The 16,853-nt window shown below is 39.0% G+C and overlaps 1 protein-coding gene across 6 annotated transcripts in view; it reads left to right on the top strand.

Annotated features, from left to right (window-relative positions):
* LOC135500480 (zinc finger CCCH domain-containing protein 10-like) overlaps window positions 1-16,853 on the top strand; it is an 80,142-nt gene that overhangs the window by 9,865 nt on the left and 53,424 nt on the right. Inside the window, exon 1 of one of the 6 annotated variants that reach the window (XM_064791981.1) lies at window positions 2,422-2,515. The exons of 3 other annotated variants lie outside the window; for them this stretch is intronic. The gene's annotated coding sequence lies outside the window, so the exon portion shown is untranslated. Of the gene's footprint in view, window positions 1-2,421; window positions 2,516-7,238; window positions 7,305-16,853 lie in introns of those variants that run through there. 2 more of the 6 variants (XM_064791980.1, XM_064791990.1) reach the window with 2 other exon arrangements.

Genomic DNA, 16,853 nt, shown 5'->3' with positions numbered 1-16,853 from the left:
ATAAAAATATCTCACAGATTTGATGTTCAAAACCATAAGCTGGTGTTTGAAAGTTGACGAAATATGAATGAATTCCTGCTTTCTATCTAAGCTTATAACTCTCTTATTGAATTCTCGAGCTAAACTTTCGGCCTATTATTCAATCAGACCTGATCACATAGAAATTAGAGAAAACTTCATCTGGAAAAAATCGGTCTGAACTCAATATGAACTCCTAGAAACTGGTTAAAAATGATTAGCAGACAGTATCTTTTTGTGGTTATTGCCTTATGTGACTTTCACTCTTAAAGGGAGACTATATAAATGTAGGCTGGACCAATGTAGCTCTGATCAGTTGAACAAAGTTGCCAATAGGGGTCTCTCCTGTCTTGACAATATGTTGAAAATCTTCACGCTTGTATAATGAATAATCATCTCGGTATCAGACACACCCCAGACCTCTGGTTGTGCATACTTACCACTTGTAGACTACGTATTTGACCCGTCTAACTCCTGCCTATTGTCCCTTTTAACATTAAGTCAATTTAGTTACTGGTATTTGGATCATCATTAATGGTCTATTTGCCCTCCAAAATATTCTACCAAAGTCTGTTTTATCAACAGCCACAGGCGAAACCACAATATTTGCCAAATAAATGTAAATTTTACATGACAAATCTGAACCCAAAACACCAATAACTCATTATTGACATTTTTGTCGTTAAAAGTTTTGTGTTTTATTTTCGTTAAAAGTAAAAGTTAATCTAGCAGAGCTGGTCTAGTGGGCTGTTACTTTAATGGATAAAATTTTAGTTGTGTGTAATGACGTTTGGTCGAGTGCTTCTGTTAAAATATTTATTAAGCCGACTTTACGAGTGTTGTTGGGATTTGTTTTTTGTTCAACTATTTGGTCTTTAAGTTTATTTCTACATTCTAGACTGTTTGTGTTAGGTTCTGGACTGTTTGTATTCAGTTGTCTTAGACCTTGTTTGGCTGGTTAGGGAAGGACATGCCGGTAAAAATTGTAACCTGACTATTTTGTTTTGTGGACGTGAATGTGCACCTTTTAAAAAAGGTTACTTTTGAAGTTTCAAACCACAAATTGTATTTTAGAAATGACCCAAAAAGGCCTGCTATGGGAGAATGTCTGGACTTTTTAGTCTTAAGTTCTTGGACCCATGTGTTTGTTGAAATTCAGTCAGGCATCTTAAAATTGCTTCGGTATTGAAAGAATATTTCCATAAATCTATCGGATTACGTATCAATATCCTTCAAGAACTACATATCATTCTCACATTAAAGGTAAGTTATCAATTTTCAAGACACTGGTGTGTAAAAAATCATTTGAAAGAATAAAAAAAGATGTCTTCTTCTAATGCTTTAGTCTTTCACTTCGGCAGCAAACATGGCATTTAGTCTACCACCAAATCAAAATGATCGAATTTGCCGATGTTTTGTTCACATGTTTTGGGTTGTCAAGTTCTGCCAACTATAATGTCGATAAGTAAGTTCATTAATATGATCACAAATGTTCACAGGACAATATGTCAATTTGCTGTAATAACCTGGGTCATCAATGATGATATCTGTGACACAGATAAATAATTGTCCTAATTATCTCTGCTTGATTATCAGGATTTATTTCGATATTGATATTCCAATATACATGTATTACATCTCAAGATGACCTCAATTACCCCTTTAAATTTGGTTTGTTAATTCCCATTAACTTTGTGATTGAAAATAAACATCAGATGTGTTTCACCATCACAACATAAGGACCACTTTCACCTATAAATGTAAACCCTAACAAATCCTTTACCCTTTCCTCCTTTGCCTTTCCAATCATTGTTAGGGTTGTAAAACACATTGATGTTTGAGCACGATCTCTTTTGTCACTTGAAAATATCTGCATTGGTATCTCAGCTGGATCATGCAGGCTCCACGCAACTGGTAGATGTTTTGTGAGCCTTATGTCATCATGAGCGACACGAGTGTTATCATGGACCTCTCATTGGTGTTGCATTTCAATATTGTGCCTGTGTGTATCGTGAAATGTTCCACATTCGGGAAAGTCATGATCATGTGTTGCATGATGCTGGTAGTCCATTCAGTCGGTAAGGTTTGAAAGAGTTAAACGCTCTATTTTCCATGTTGAAACACCATGCCAACACTTGCAGCTTATAAACTTTGCACGAACCAAACTGCAAAACAGTTTCATCTGTGATAGCGTTTTTCGTCTTTGAATAGCCGTGCAATTATGTTTGTGTAGGCAATTGCGGTGATTTTAGACCTTGTTATTCAAGCAATTATTTTTGAACCAGCACACGAAAAGGCATTGTCATTGTCAGTTGTGTGTCCTAGTTTTCACCGACACAGATGACACAGGCAAGCCGCTGTGGGATTTAGGTGAATATTTCAGAGGAGGGAGATACGACCAGTGGATGTCGATTTCAGACCCTTCTAACTTATGTTGGATACATGTATGATTTGTTAAACCATAACAGTATCTGATCAGTGCAAGTTAGTGAATAAGGTAGGTTAAAAGTATATCTAAAAAAAACACGTTCTTCCTTCTTTGGCAGTCTAGCATTTCATGACAGAAACAAAGATTCTGATTATCCATCCCTGAGTTGAACCATCCAATTGCATGGATCAGCTCCTCATTCAAAATGGTTTCTCATATTGCCCTGTGTATAGATCTTTTCAGAATTGATACCGAACCAGTGCAGTGTTTTCAGTAGACAATTCAAGAGGTTATGACCTGGCTGAGAGACCTGAGCATGAATTATCATTTTGAAGGGCTATGTCCAAACACAAAGGTTTATTGAGTTAGACAAACCATTAAACCCAAACAATTAAATGACTGAATATGATAAGTACAAAAGGAACATCCGTCATAACTTGTCATTGTTGGCCACTTGGTCGAAATTGGTTGGTAACATCCTCCATTGTTAAATTTTAAGTGGTGTCTCTTTTCTTATTGTTATGTCTTGAGTAAATGTGATTGATTCCATTAAACATGCTTATTCTGGCTGAAGGAGAATTCAGCGGAATTTCAATCCAAAGGGCTGTCAGTTAGTGCTGAAATAAAAATAACTACCTACCTGATAGCTCAGAGTACCTTTGTGGTGACCAATGGTATTGACAGTTGTTTCAAATCTCTCTTGTACAGACTATAATCTGTGAGAAGTTGCTGAAATTCTCCATCATTGTCATGACAAGAGTGTTTGAAATTAGTGCTTATTGAATTGTCGGGTTCAGGGGACCACCTCCATGAAGTTTGTCCCAAGGTAGACTCTCAAATGTTTAGATTGCCCCACTTATGCACTTTAACTTTCCCCGAGACAATGTGATTCTGGTCTGATCTCAGTAGAACCACTATGCAACCCAAACAAAAGACTGGAACTGCTCGATATCCTAGGGACCTGTGAACCTGGGATCGGCCAGGTCAGGGCCACTAGATTACTTCTGAGTATGGCTCTCTGACAGCCAACAGTGGGCTCTGACAAGACCTCCGACAGACTAGACAAGTTTTGACAGATGAGAGATCTGGGGGTCGTAATTTTGTGGCCGATTACTCTGGAGGGTCGGTAGACACCCGAGTGTGAAATCATGATCAATCATGTGCATGCTGTGTTGGTTGCGATTGTCCAAGTTCATGACATTCTTTGAATAGAAAGATATTTGTTGTCTTCTGCTGATGACCCTTGTTATTTGTTTCTCAGGTTCTTGTTGGATATGGTGTATGTCAAGACTTCTTGAAAATCAGATGAGTGTCTTGTGGGATTGCAGACACTGGGGTGTGAAATTGGTAATACATTTTTAAGAATATATGTAGCCGTGTTGATCATGATAAATCAAGATCATGATATTTTATGAGAAAAGTAGCTAGGAGAAATCCCTTAGGTTGGCTTTGGACAGCTGAATCACTCTAAAGGCCCCACTCAAATGATTTTTAGTGACAGAGATCAACTTTTTGGTGGGTTAAAAAAAATCTATGAGGACACTATGCCTTTAAGTGTGGTTTCAATGAATGAACATAGCTACTGTGTGTACACATGTCATCGGAATCATTTCATCTTTTGAATTGGATGAATGCGGTGTCTGCTTTTGGACTCTCTCATTCGGATATTTTCTCTGGTTTGTGTCAGTCAAGTGTTAGTAAGCTAAGGTAGGTAATTGATTTCACACTTTAACACATTCAGATTCAATGGCTGCCAGTTCGCACAGTGACAGTAGGATCACCTTATCACACTACTGTAACTGAGCCAGAGTTTGGGATGATATGACTCCCTCTGAACATAGACCCCGCTGAATAAACCATTGGCTTTGCAGTTAATCATATCAACAGCAACCTAGCTATGCAACTAAATGGTTTAGATGGAGGTCAGGGCTTTGACTCTCCGTTTCAGATGGATGATATTAACCGATAATATGATTACGAAGGGTGATACGACTCCTCTGGCTATACCATTGGGTGTACAATCACATCGAGGTGGCCAAGTCAGCTATGCAGCTAAATGGTTTATGTGGAGGTCATGCCTGGACTATCAAGCCCAATGGTCCGCACAGACTGATACAAACACTGCTTGCTTTGACCGCAGCTGCTGGTGGGACCACTTGTGGCCATCTATGGGACGGAGAGTTGTGCCTGCTTCCATGATGGGGCAACAATGTCTGATTGGAGGATGTAGCAAGAGATGTATGCCATGTTTGATTTTTAATTATGATACATGTATGACCAGGCATCTTAAATCGAATACGAGATCAGTTGGGGATATTTTGTTGTAAAGAACTAGATCAGTGAACGTCTCGTCCTCATTTGGGAGATCAAATACCATCAAACCATTGGCGAACTTCACAGATACCCCCAGTCAGTCTTTGAGGGATTACTCGGCCAACCGTTTGGATTAATTTGGGATTCCTTCAAACCTCTGTATCTATTAACAAATCTAAATTGGAATCTACTCTCTTGTAAATTCTGATTGATTCTGTGAGCTCATGGGACTAATTTGCGACTGCAGCATTACATCAAACCTGGGTATCTCATTTGAAAACATACTCACATTCCCATTGAAATATGGTTTGAGTATGTATCATCAATAGTATATTGTAATTGGCAATCCTGGTGTTGATGATATTCCTCTGGGATCTGCAGGGCAATTTGGACTGGTTGATGTCCATTAAAACTACAACTTCGGCCAAATGAAGATTAACGTGGAAATTATACAATCCTACCATGCGATAAAAGTGGCAGATTAGTCATCAACTGATTGCTGACGGATTCTAAAGGTCAAACCATGTTGTCTTGACCGAGGCTCACTATTAGGAGATCTCAGCAGTTTTGTCTCTGTGTCCTCGAGCCAGACACTTATCCAACATTGCTGCCTCCTTTAAATGAGTTGTTAAACTGAGATTCATTGTACCTGGGGCCAAGCCAGACCAAGCAAAAGACCCAATCTAGGTAGGCTCAGGTCACCCGGAGTCCTTGTAAGATATTTGAATGTAAAATGTAGCTGACATTCGGTCTTCATTTCAACATTATTACCAAACAAATATTGACTCATTCGAGCCATTGAGACTACCATACCTTTCAACATTTCAAAGCAAGTTTTCAACCATTGTCATCGTACCAATCGAGAGGAATCATATCCCCAGGCTAATTCGAGATATCAAAATAACATTTGGTGAAATACTGAAAGAGATATCTCTTTGAATCTTGCCTGAGTCCAAGGGTGTCCTGAAATTGTAAACAGTCTTTTTCTACCATTATATTCACTTCAATAGCATTTCGTCCTTTAATTTGGGGGGTGCTCTTCAGGAATTTTCTGTTATTCCTAAGTTAGCAAATATCGAATCATGATATCTTTTGTTGAAATGTAATATTGGCTCTGTGGGTTGTCCGAAGAGGTATTTGTTGACTGAAGCTATTGTTGCCGATTTCAATAATGATTTCTTCATTTAATTTGGAGGGTGTCACCGTAGACATGAATGTCAGTGAAATGGGGATGTGCTCTGAAGTGTTCGAATGCCAAAACTTGTTTTCAAAAACATAACTGAAATTCTGACTCGAATTATAACAGTGTACCTTTGCCGTAATTTTCAGATCTTCTGGACTTACTGGTCCAGTGTCCAATGAAAAATAAACTTGCGGATCAGATCAATTTGTATCAACTTAATCCTTAGTCATTGATAGCCAAGATCAGTTTGTATTCACTTAATATCGAATCGCTTATTGACCACTCTATCAAACCCTGTTCAATTTCTCCCGACATCTTTGACAGCTTGGAGTTGGGCGTGCGTGTTTTGCCCAATTGACTGCGGGCGGTCACGTGTGATTGGCTTTACCCAGCTGGTCAGAACAGGGCAATATCGTCAGTTTGATAAATTAGCAATATTCTACAAATATCTTATATCGACTCGCTGTAGATAATAGGTTTACAAATTGCGAGGGCATGCAGGATTGAATGGATGTTAGCTGGACTGCAATATTCCGTAGTGTCCAATTTGAGAGCCGGTCATTTATAAACGTCATTGGGTGAAAAATGCTTCCTCAGATTGGTTAGTTCAGTCGCCAGAGGGTTAAAAGTAGCTGCCAACCAGTTGTATTCGCAGATTCCTCTCGTTTAAAGAAATGGCATCTTGAATATTCATACGAAATTTTCCGAAGTTGGCTGTGTTTGCGTAGGTGTTGAATCTTTAATATCCTCCTTTGCAAACTAATAATATTCACGTATCTTTTGAAGAACGCACTTACCCAGAAAAGAGAAACTGAGATTATTTCCGACATGAAGATTATGAGAGCGCATATTTATTCCAGACTATTCAAGTATCTACTATCGCCTTTATTATATATTTTTTGCACAGCACAACCATTTGTTTCTTTCTTTCTCACATTATGCCACTTCTAATATGATGGTTTCATCTGTCTTATGTCTACTCGTATCATTAGAATACCACCAAAGTCTCAGTTGGATCTAATAATGGTGTCACACAGTGCGGAAATTCGGGGAACCTTGATAGCTCAATTGGTAGAGCAGTGGATCGGCGGTCAAAAGATCTGTGAAATCCCAGTCGGGGCAACTTCAGTCTGTACTAATTTTATTCGTAGTTTCTATTTTTAAGTCCCCTGTTTGCTAATAACCTTGGACAGGATGCTTTGCTGCTTCACTCAGTTCCGAAATGCCTTCACTGCCAAGGGAAGATGTGTCTCTTCAAAACTTGCCATGATCATTGTGTTTTCTCCTTTTAATTTCAGGTAAGTCATAGAAAACAAGACTGTGGGAGTATATTTGATATACAGATTTCTATAAAATACCCAGGTAAGGCAAATTTTGGTAAGTAAACTATGTGCACACTCACTGGTAAAAAGTGAGAGACAGACAAACAGACGAATTACTTAAAATCAAGTAGAAATTCCTGAGTCATTGCAGGGCAACTGACCCTAAGTATCGAACAAGAGCACTTGCCCTTGAATGGCAACTGCATAGAAAACCTCAGAATGGACCACTAGCTTGTTCTCGAAATCTGTGATAATAAAAAGCATGCACAAATTTGGTAGTTGTTCATTCTATCGTATTGTTGGCAGATTGAACTTAATTAAGAATTCAAAGATATTCCAAAATATCTCTGTGATATTGTAATGGATGAATAATTGAAAAAGATTAACAATGTTTGTATAGTTTTTGTCCATGTTTATATTTTGTTTCCATGGGTTTGTTAAGTGTCTCAAAATAGAAAGTGGGCTTATTGTTTTTTGCATCATGCACTATTCAAAAGGCCTCGTCGTTGATACTGCTTGCTTCTGTCACCCTACCAATATCACCTTCTTCTGCGGTGTTCTCAAACTCAAACGGCAGGGTGCAAACACAATCTAGTGCATATGGGTCTAACTGAGAATAAATTATCAGGTTTATTTTGTCATTTGGAATATTAATATATATCTTATGTAGTCCTGCTGAAGAAACGTTCGTGGATGAAACTATGATAGAATATTTTCGCTTCAACTTCTACCCCAAACTGTCCTGAAGCACAATATTGGAATATAATTATCTTAAGGCAATTTATTGGGGTACCAGCAGTTTTGTCATCCGACCCCCTGGTAGAATTATTAGAGAATTAGTCACCTATTGTTGGCAAACAATGAATATGTCTATTTTGGGTGTGACAAAGGGTCCTGGCATTACGTCAGATACAATAATTTTCAAAAAATTACCAGACCTGTATTAAGCTGAGTTTTCAGGTTGTTAGATGCAATGTGTAGTTAGTAAGGTATCAATTTTGTTCAATTTTGTTGAAGTTTTAAAATTTTTGCTGGTTATTGATGAAATAGTTCTGTCCATCATTCTTTGTTGCTCAATGGGATATTAGCATAAAATGTTAAGCTGACACTGAATTTCTTTTCATCATCATCACCAACATCATCATCATCATCATTGAAGCATCTTGATCTTCTTGGATCTTAGCCGTCAAAGAATTGCCTCCTAAAGCTGTTGATTACCAAATTCCTTTTCTTAATTGAGGCATTTTGAGTGTAATCAAATACTGACACACTTAGTTAACTTCCACGCCCCACGTTATCGAATCGAATCCAATTCCTCCTCAACTGGCTAATGTAATTGAGTCTGACAAATCTCTGTCCCCTCTCTGAATAAAATACTTTCCAGCCCTGATTAGATTTGGCCACAATCACAAAATCTGGTGATTGAATTCCAGCTTGTTTTCTATCTTTGTAGTGAATCAAAGCCGGTCACTTTCGTTAGCCTTCAAATTAGAGTTCCCTGTGAAGTTCATTCACACTGACTTAAGATGTAGTCAAAGAATTGAAAGGAATCTAATTTTCACGTTCAACATGGAATTTCCTGATCATGGAGTGCATTGCGTTCCATGTAAATGGCCACATCTGATATGACAAAGTCACAACCAATGGGTTTGTGGCCACCAAATCACAATCACCACATTTGATGAGACAAGACAAAATGTCTTTGTCACATCCACCAAATTTGTTGAGACAAAGTCGCAATCTTCTTTGTCACAAAGACCACATTTGATGAGTAAAAGTCACAAAGTCTTAGTCACATCCACCACATTTGTTGCGACAAAGTCAAATTGTCTTTGTCACAACCACCACATTTGATTCAAGACAGTGTCACAATCTCTCATCGTGGTCTGGTTTTATCCAATTCAGTTTACAGTCTAACCTTATTGCTAATCAGTTATTGGTATTTTATTAATTTTGTTCATGCTAACTTCTGTTATTGTTGGCTCAAGTTCTCGTGGTGTGCCAATCTGCTGATGAGTTCCAGGGTAGACTGCACGGGCCCATATAACAAAATTATGGACGAAACTAGTGAAGACTTGATATTTAAAATTGTATTAGCAATATAAAGCAACTAAAGTTTACATCCATTGAAACAATACATTTAGTTAATGTCCCACACTTCCATGGTAATGGTCTTCACTAGTCCAGGTTACAATTGTAATTAAGGTTGTTTGAACATTGGATTTACATTTATTTGCTGCTGGAAGGACATTACCTACCAACATTGAGATGGAAGATGGAACATCAAGTGTAGAACTGCATTTATTTTTCCTGAGCCACCAGTAAATACGTAGAGTGTACCCCTTCAAGTAAATTCAAGGCACCCCATTACGCTGTCTTGTGACTGAGTGTCATTGTCGTGACTGGGGCAGCAAAGGGATTGGTACTTCACCAACACACCATTACAAATGATGTATTGAGGGTTATTCAAATTACTAGGTTGCGCAGTGTATGTGTATGTTTTTTATGGCCGGACGTATGGCTTCTCATATAAATGAAGCTCATTAGTCAGTCCTGATGTCGGAGGAAAAATACTGTGGTTGCTCAGCTTGAAGGGCTATATCATTGGGTCAAAATGATAGGCATGAAATGTAATACTTGAAAAATAGTTTTAAAGGAAGTAATACGTTTTTGCTCATTTCCTCAACAATGAAGGTTTTACATGGCTTAAAAACGACTACACCTTGCCAACCTGTCAAGATATATATCGAAAAGAAGGAAAGAATATCGGAAAACAGCAGAAAATATTGGACTATTGGAAAAAGGTATCAGCAAGCTCTCAAGAGGTGGTCTCTGTGGTCTGCCAGTCGTACTTATCGGCAACATTCTGAGAGCCATCTGAGCTACTTACCTGCCAGAGGCGACATTGATCAGGTTATCACAGATTTGTGTGGTCTGTGAGGGAAATTTGCAGGTGGTTTATGTTCACCACTCAATTTTTTTCTCGTGCTTTTTACGTTTGGTCGGATGTTTTCAGGGTGGAGGGTAGTACATATTGGCGTTGCCTGAAAACGTGACCACGTTTTTGTCCAGGTCTTTTTTAGTGATGAATCGGTTTAACGTAAGAAGTGGAATGTTAGTTGATGAGACGAAGTCACAATTGTCTTTGTCACAACCACCGCATTTGATGAAACAAAGACACAATCATCAGTTACACTGAATCAGTCGCACAGAATTACCTATTTATCTTAACTTGAAGTTCATAATTTTGAAATCTTAAAAGGACAATCAATGATTTGGTGTCCTGTAGAAGGTAGAGGTAGAAGGTAGAGACAGACATCTGTTTTGCCAAACCATTGCTAGTGCAATTTCGGACAGCCCACAGTACAACTTCAAGGGCCACAAGAGGCTAGATGGACAATAGGTTACAGTCACTTCAGGTTGGAAAATTAAGAAATCCAATACCGATGTGATGACCAACTGGAGATGACAGTCATCTCGGAGTGCAAGAAGTGGTGGCCAAACAAAGTGCCACTTGACTCGAACACAGCTAATGTGCTTCGTTATGAAAGGACGGTGTCCATTGTGTGGAAAATATTGATAGGATGACACACTTGATCCTTCTAAGGTGACCACCTTCGAGAAGCCGGCCCGTGCTGGTATATTTTTGACACGCATTGGATTAACACCCATGTCACTGCCCCTCGCCGCCACAGCTTTTGAGAAACGAGTCTTAAAAAAACGAATTCCCAACACCAGATGTCAGAAAGATTTCTGCCTGACTGCGTTATTCCACTCGACTTGAGTTGTATTGTCACATGTCAGTTCGGAAAGCAAACGATCTGGTGATGAAGCGTTGATAATCTTGATATCGACTTTGGGAAGTGATTTCTCAAATGTCTGCACAGCTGACGGGAAGACGAAATGGCAAACAGTAGTTCGGGGCTCGATAGAATGGAGAATGTGCCCAGGGCTTTATCATGGTCAAAGTTACATTTACTTAAGTCACTAGTTGGAACTCACTTTGGGACACTGCCTGGGACAAGAACAGATTTTTACCTAACATTTGCATGCCTGCTATTGTCATGTTCCTCTGCCCTCTCTCCCAAGATTAGGAAATTTTGTATTTGCTTATAAAACACCACTTTGTGAGACCAGCAGTGTTCAGGTCGTTTCCTTTATTGGCAGTGATAAACCATTTCCTGACTGGAGCAGGGTATATCCGTCAACAACCTTTCTATAAATAATTGGCCGTCATTTTAATTATTATATTGCAGACAGATAAAAGAAAGGGGCCATTTCTTCCAGTAATGGACCACTGTGATGTTTGTTTTAGGTCTCCTGATATCACAGTTAGAGGGAATTGTGTACCTCTTCCACAGTGGGGTTGTACTGCTATTTGTTTTTTAAGGCATCAACCCTTAGTTTACTTTAATCGGACCTGCCTTACTCCTGCCTTCTGTCTCCATTTAAGCTTCATGGGTTTCGCTGGTTTATTCTAATGCTCAAAACGCTCCAGTATGAGCTGATGGATTGTGGCATCAGTTAAGACATTGCCAAAAATTAATTTGTAGCCATGGCAGGCTCTGTCAGTCTCTCTTTAGCTAATGCAGTGATCTGTTATCAGAAAGATCAGCCACTGCAAGGAAAGTGAAGTGACTTTGGTCAATACAGATAGAGGTAGTGTTCTGGTATGGATGTTCCATTTCAATATGCTTCCAGCAGAGGTTAAGCTTCCAAGGGGTCTTGATATGAAGCTAGAAATGTTCCCAAATACTTGTAAGCTACATCTTGCCATAAGAGATTGGTATCCATGACGGGGACGATCAATCTTCTTCCAGACTTATAGCTTGGCAATTTGCTATCTTGTTGCTGGGTCCATCAAGGAAATTGAACGTAAAGAACATCAATCAAGGATAACAATGGTGCAACTTGTATGAATTTCAACAACAATACAGTTGGGTGGACCTACACGGCAGAGTGCATGACTGTTGAATCCTACTCCCAAATAAAAGAGATATCCAGTCATCCACTTTGTGGACAAAATTTTCCTTTAAGCAGTTAGTCATTATTATTATTATTATTATTATTATTAAAAACATTTTTATAGCGCTTAACGTTGTTAAAACTTCTAAGCGCTTTACAATTTATAATAAAACATAACATTAATACATGATAGAATAAAAGTCATTACTAAAGAAAACGTGCAAAGGATTCAAAAGAATTTCTTAAAAATTTGAGTTTTTAGTGCAGTTTTAAAACGACCCAGGGTACTCTGGCCACGAACACTATTTGGCAGCTCATTCCATAGCTTTGACCATAGCTTCCACTATTTGGCAGCTCATTCCATAGCTTTAGTCAGAACATGGCAGGGCCATATTTAGCTGGAGTGAGGGAGCAGGGGGCAAGATTCCAGATTTCAAGCACATTTGAGCCCTTCTGCGACAAAAAGTTTGTTCCTGCCACCCTCCCCTGGAGAGCCTGCTGCCCCCCCTTGACAAAAACATGAAATACAGCTGTTGATGGATGATCGAAATATAACTCAGGAAAAAGAAGACTTTCTGTGCATTCTTCTTTATTTCCCATATTGAATTGGCAAGTAATAACTTAGACTATCACTATCCATGACAGGGACGATCAATCTTCCTGATAACTTGGCCATTTGTTGTCATGTCTCAGCCACATTTGGGGAAATTTCGAAATGTTAAAATCAATCTAAATACCAATGGTGCTGCTGGTGCCAGGGTATGGCAATATTGTACACTGATAATTGCAAAATGATGTTTTCCAAACTAAGCAGTGTTTGAACTGACCTTACTGTATCAATAAAGTTAATAGTGCCATTTGCTGATTATATAGAAATAACTATACTTGGCTCAAGTGAGATGATGTTATCAAAATCTTTTTCCCAAGCGTAACAAAAGTAAATATAAGGAGGAAGTGACGTTTTCATAGAAAATGAGTTTTTGTCACCAAGTGTCTAAAAGTGTATCAATAATAGCTACGATAAAAATAGGTCAGCTGCGTTTACCAATGGTTAATATTTTTCATTATGGTCGGCCATGTCGTTCACGCACATGTAGTCTGGATTGGAACATAAAATTTTACAAGAAATCAACTAATGGTTTCATAATTTCTCTGATTTGCATAATAATCTTCATGAACCGTAATAGGCTTTTACGTTCCATTTGCTTCTGATGACAAAATGACTAACGAAAGAAAGAACTGTGAGTGAAAAACCAGCTTGTATAGTTCCATTCCACTTGGGTTGTGCCCTGAACTTTTCTGATGACAAAATCGCTACCATTACCTGGGATGAAATGGAATGAAATTGAAACAGCCCATCACTGCATTTCATCATCAACTTTCAGAGGACATCAAGAGGGTTATTTATGGGGGAAACACAATGTAACCATTTGAGTTTTGAGTGCCGTCTCCTCTTAACCACTTCTGGGAACAGGCAACACTGTGGGCCGAATGTTCAATAGTTGTTCAAAACAACAGTTAAGCCCATTGGACTAGTGGTCCATGATAGAGAGTGTGTCCTTAACAGGGATGTTTCCTTAATCGAGATATGTGTCCTTAATGAAGAGGTGTCTGCTGAGGAAGATTTCATTATAGTTCCATAAAAACCCAGTGACTTTCGACTTTGTCATCCAAGGAATGGGCACTTTTCTGCCAGGAGCTCAGTGCAGATTTTCACCAAAAAACTTGACCCCTGCTTGAACATGTTAAATTGGTTAATGAAGAAAAACATCGTGGGCACAATCTCCATCACCCCTGGATATAAAGGTTGTCTTGTCTCTGTTGTGACTAATATTTACCCAACACAATATCGATCAATCCAATTTTGCAAATTGATTGATTAATATATAACCTCATCTCCCATTCAGAAATAGCATTCGAGACAATACGTTCTAACTGAGGACCTAGAATTTGTGTATATTTAGCACTATTTAAGATTTTTAGAGCTTATGCATTGTAGATGGTTAGAGGTTCCTTAGTTTTCTCGCTTGTTGCACTTTCAAACTTGTTTTCTTGCTTCTTCTAAATATGCTCTGGCTGAGAATATGTGTCAAGGCTTTCAAGAGGACTGAATCAATAAAATGCAGAAGTTTATAAACACTTTGTGAAAATTTCAAGGACAAGTAAAGATTGGAACCGGCCAATTAGAAGGAAGTAATAAAACAATCCAGAACTGAAAAGGGCCCAAGAGAAAACTATGAAATATTTCAAGATACTGTGATTGTGTTGATGGCTTTTATATACACCCACCAGGCTCAAATTAGCAATGGTTCCATTGGTCTTGTGAGATTAACTGGGGCTAAATGGACACGAACGCGCAAGTAGCTCTTTACATCTTGACAGGGCCATAAGATCTATCTTCTTCATGAAGCTGCAGCCTTGGTGATTCCACCACAGCTAGGTTAATGCTTACGACACATTGATATTCTGATATGGTACTTCGGTTAAGACCATAAGTACTTGCTCAACTTGGATTCGGAGGGGTTGCCATAGTATTGGACAATAATGTGACTCATCTATTGGAGTCTTATAGGATTTCAAAAGGACCTTTAACTGGTATTCCTGCCAAAGTTGAAACCGTGAAATAAAGCATTCATTTGGAACCTTGGTAATGTTCAACTGCCATGCTAAATTCCAGCTCTGGTGATGGGTCGATTCTGGCACTGGTGGTCAGTCACTTGGACTCCCCTCACATTCCCGCCGAGTACTTAGCTCCCATTTCTATGCGAGATGCTGCTATTCTATTGAAGCAGCAACAAGGAGCCAATCAGATGGACACAGAATGAGAGATTTACAGCCCATGTCAAACCAATGCCCATTTCATCATCAAAACGCCCTGCATTGTATTGGACCGCTAACTATTACTGCCACCTTTTGAGAATAAAGTTCCTCATTATAAACATCCGGCACTCAACAACATCTATCGCGATTGCTTGGACCCTGTAGGATTTACCAGGCTCCAACCATATTTAATAGATGCTCCCCATCCCTATAATAGCGATGTACATGAAATTAACACCAGCAGGAGGCTGATTTGAATTCCTTGAGGAGAAACTTTGATATTTTATTCATATGCATTCTGTGTATGGTGCTCATATGTTGTATTTTTAGGACATATGTCATATAGGTGGAGTGACCACGGGCTTTTGCGTGTTGCTAGGTTACGTTTTCCGCAATGGTGGTCAAATGAACAACAAAGCCAGAATGTTTTGCCTCCCAGCTGATGTTTATTTACTGCAACACTGCAACCCCCCCCCCCCACCCCCCTCCCCCCCCCTCCCCCCTCCCCCCCCCGTATTCTTGTGTTTTGTTCTCAGTGGCTGTCTAAGTATTGTTCTTCTTCTCTCAGATGCGTACATCATTACGAGTAACCATGTGATTACTCAACAGCAATACTTGTTATCTAAAAACATTGCCTGATGTATTGTAGGCACATGTCCGGCGTACAAATGCTGCAGAACTCGTTAAAGTCATCCATGGAAAAATTCCTGCTTTATTTCTCGTCTGAGGGTTATAAATATGTGCATATTATGTGACGTGGTTGCAGAAACTAGAAGACAGTGTTAAGCAATTGTGAATTGGTTTGGGGCTAGTGTGACAGTGTGTGGATTTAAGGGTGGCCAAAGAGGTGCCCACTTTCCGAGAAATAAAGGTTTTTCAGCTTTATAATTTTCAGCTACATGTACATGTAAGTGAAAAACTCTCAAATATTTCAAAATAATTGCTGTCTCTGTCGCATGTCAACATCATCTGATCCTTAAAATTGACCCTTCGGCATCTTGTAGAGATAATCTTGGTAAGGATGTGACTTATTTTCAACCCCTGGGGGGCTGGGAATGTGTGTGATATTTAGATAATTGAACTCAGACAACCGCCAAAAGCCATGAAAGATCTCGGAATTCTTTGACAGTGATTATTTGGTACTCAGAAATCGGAGCATTGATTTCATGGCCAAGTCAGTCAGTTGGAGTTAAAACTGGCCGAAGGTGTATAGTGAAAATCTCCAAGATATCTGGTTGAAAGCTGGGTGGAGCATAAACACAGGAAGACGCACTCCAGGCACTGTTTACACACACTCCAAGCTATGTTTACTCAACACTCACTTTCTCAGATTTTGAGAAAGAATCAGCCTCGGCTACCAAACGGGCAGAAATCTATTGCGCTAACCATCAAATAAGTGCTAAATCAGTGTCACATTCTATGAAGTGGATTCATGGTGGACTTATGAAGTAAACTGAGGTAGCGTTTTAAAATCAGCACTTGTTTTGTTCTAAGTGGAAAACTGAACAACTTTCCCTTAATATTTGATGACAGCGCATTGGATAACGGCACTCAACAAATGGTATAGTGCAACTGCGAAAAGCTAACAAGATTATTGGAAGTTACTGTGAATTGGTGCAGGTTTTAGGGTACTATGGTGATTCATAAATATCTCACGTCAAGATGGATATTGGTTGGTATAAAAGTAGTCAATTTGCTACTAGAATGAGATTGATTCAGAAGTCATGACAACGTCCAACCACCACATAAAAATCCCCTCACTTGCCAAACATGGCACATATTAACCTGCAACCTGAGGTTTGAT

This window comes from Lineus longissimus, chromosome 16 (genome assembly GCF_910592395.1).
Source record: "Lineus longissimus chromosome 16, tnLinLong1.2, whole genome shotgun sequence".
In the NCBI taxonomy this organism is placed as follows: domain Eukaryota; kingdom Metazoa; phylum Nemertea; class Pilidiophora; order Heteronemertea; family Lineidae; genus Lineus; species Lineus longissimus.
The sequence above is the reverse complement of the archived record's forward strand: the minus strand, read 5'-3'. Positions and strand labels throughout refer to the sequence as shown.